Raw genomic sequence first — 2,800 nt, forward strand, 5'->3', positions numbered from 1 at the left:
GTTTCATTGTTGTTGCTTCTGCTTCTGTTCTTTAGCTTCTGGTTCAGCTTTAGCTTCTGGTTCTGCTTCTGCTTCTGGTTGATTTTGGAGAAGAAGGGGGAAGGGTATTTTCGTCTGAACGACGATTTTAAAACTAAGTTAAATCTTAGCGACGATTTTGTAAGTAAAAAAAGGTTTAGGACAAAAAAAAATTTTAACCCCTACCTTAGAGACCAAAATCGTACTTAACCCTTTTTATATATATACAAGTGTCTTAACCCGTGCCATGCACGTGATAAAATTAAAATTATAATTTTAAATTATTTTGTTAAGATTAATTTAAATTATAATGATTTGATTAATAAAAATATAGCATATTATGTATTATTTGTTTTTTCTTAATCTAGTGTTAAATATATTAACTCTAAAATAGTTATTAATTGGTTTTAGTAATATACTTTGTTCAATAAATCAAACATATATACTCAATGTGATCATAAATAACTTAATAATACTTAAACCCACCAACAAATTTTTATATGTTGTTTTACTGTCAAGTAAGAACATATCAAAATTAGTCCAAAATAAATAATAAATTATTAGCGAATTCTAATGCACAAAATTCTCTAATAAACAATAAATAATTTAAATCTACTAAAAAATAACTCAACACTTTTCTTTGATGCCTGCAAAACATATACCTGAAATAATATTATATCAATGTTAATATACAGTTTTACAATTATCGACCGTATTTACTATACATGGCTCCTTCTTAAAAGTTATTCTACACACATGTGCAGTCAGAAGATAAATTACTGGACTTTTATTTTATTTTTCTAAATTATTATAATTATGCATTATTCATTAGATGCTAATTATAATATTGTAATATAATTATAATAAAGATATTTTTCTAAAATAAATTTAGAAGAGAGAATAGTGCTTTCATTTTGGAGAGAAAATGAATTCACGAGGAATTGACACCTTAATTTATATTTTTTGTATTCAATTTAAATAAGTAATAAATTATCTTATTTTAATTTATTCCTTAAATTTATATATCATAAAAATTAAATCAAATAATTAATATACATAATTTTAAATTGTGTGATATTTAAATATCTATTCAAATCAATTAGTTGATATAATTAATTCATCATAATAAATTGTCTTTGATGAGTTAAACAAAATAAATCAGAAGCATACTACGTTAATTCTATCATTAAAGGTAAAAATTTGATTTTTATATAATAGAATAGATAATATAATAGACGGCGAGAAAGAGAAAGATAAATGTTTTAGATCCTAAGTTATTTCATTTGGATGTTGCAATGTGGGTATCACATTATTTTACTTATTCTATCCTATGGACCATTTTGTAACTTTATTTCAGTATCAATGGAATTTCACTACCTTTGAGTACTAAATTAAAATTCAAAATAAAACTAAAAAAAAAAGTGAAGAGTATAAAATTATTGATTGAAAAACACTCTAAATAATAAAAAGCCAAATTAACTTTAATATTAAATTCATTAATACGATTTATATAAAAATACATCAACTTAATATCTAAGAGAAAATGATGAGATAAAATCATAACACAATTCTAAAATAAAAGTTTAAATTAAACCATAATATCATTGCACAACACAAATTGAAAGTACTTTCACACTATAATATACCACACAAATAAGTAAATGAGTTAAGTGTAACACCCTCACTATCAGAAGTCACGCTTCCGGCTGCGCTACTCTGATAGCAAGGAGCATGACGACTACTTTACATACTAAGTACTAAAATAGGAGCCTGTGACTCGACACTGTATCGCTGATTTCCTTGAAAACCGGAAATAAACACTTTATCTTAAGAAAAATACAAACAGGCATAGATTCATATACAAGACTCCTTACATAATAACTCATAATATAATATACATATAAAACATACAATTCCTATCCCTCTTACAAACTTGTAATAACAAAGACGAGGGGAGAAAATAATCTAATTAATACAACATATCAACTAAACGCAGTATAACTCTTCTTAACGCTTCTTCATCCGGTTCCTGAAAAGGTAAAGCTGTAGGGGGGTGAGAACCTAACCACACGGTCTCACCACGGAGTTTCAAAGTTGTCATAAGAAGATATTCAATAAGAAAACTATTTTCAAGCTCAGTGATTAACTTTGCCTTATGAATCTTTTAAAACAAATAGGAAATCGTTCAAAACCCTTTTCAAAGAAACAATGTTTAATCTTTCAGAAATCCGAAATCTTTCCTTTCTTATAAGAAAAATCTCAATCAGAAATCAATCACGCAATCAAGCAACACAATCATTAATTCAGCATCCAAGTTCATTCTCAAATGTAGCACGCCAGGACAAACACAGGCAAGACAAACAAGAAAAGCACAAGTAGGTAGCAATTACAGCAAATAGTTCAAGTAGCAGTTAAGAACAGTTTAGCAATTAGGAAAACCAAAACAAGTTCAAACCCAAGCAAAGCATACAAATGCATATGATGCATGCCTGTCCTATGGCTGATGAGGCTCATCTGTCGGTTATCCAGCCAACCCGACAAGTCTGAATTGTACTTAGACTGTCCCTCGACGTGCATCCCCAAGAGTCTATGCATAGCTTTTTCTCAAATAATAAATAATACTCAATGGGGGTAACATTTCCGGGAATTTATATAGTGCCCGGTCACACACTTACGTCGTAGGGTCAACAACGTATCGAGTTTTCAACCTGGTACACGTGGTGGCAAGCCACGGCACTTAATCCAGGGAACCTCGTATCTCAGATATTTCAAATTCATAAGC

General features: G+C 28.9%; 1 long non-coding RNA gene across 3 annotated transcripts in view; it reads right to left on the reverse strand.

Moving 5' to 3' along the window:
* LOC107637930 overlaps positions 2,002–2,800 on the reverse strand; it is a 2,268-nt gene continuing 1,469 nt past the window's right edge. For 2 of the 3 annotated variants that reach the window (XR_002361424.1, XR_001619626.2), the window contains exon 3: positions 2,013–2,061. This is a non-coding gene — a long non-coding RNA (uncharacterized LOC107637930). Of the gene's footprint in view, positions 2,062–2,800 lie in introns of all 3 variants that reach the window. The other variant, XR_001619625.2, reaches the window with a different exon arrangement.

Source organism: Arachis ipaensis, chromosome B04, assembly GCF_000816755.2.
Source record: "Arachis ipaensis cultivar K30076 chromosome B04, Araip1.1, whole genome shotgun sequence".
Taxonomy (NCBI): domain Eukaryota; kingdom Viridiplantae; phylum Streptophyta; class Magnoliopsida; order Fabales; family Fabaceae; genus Arachis; species Arachis ipaensis.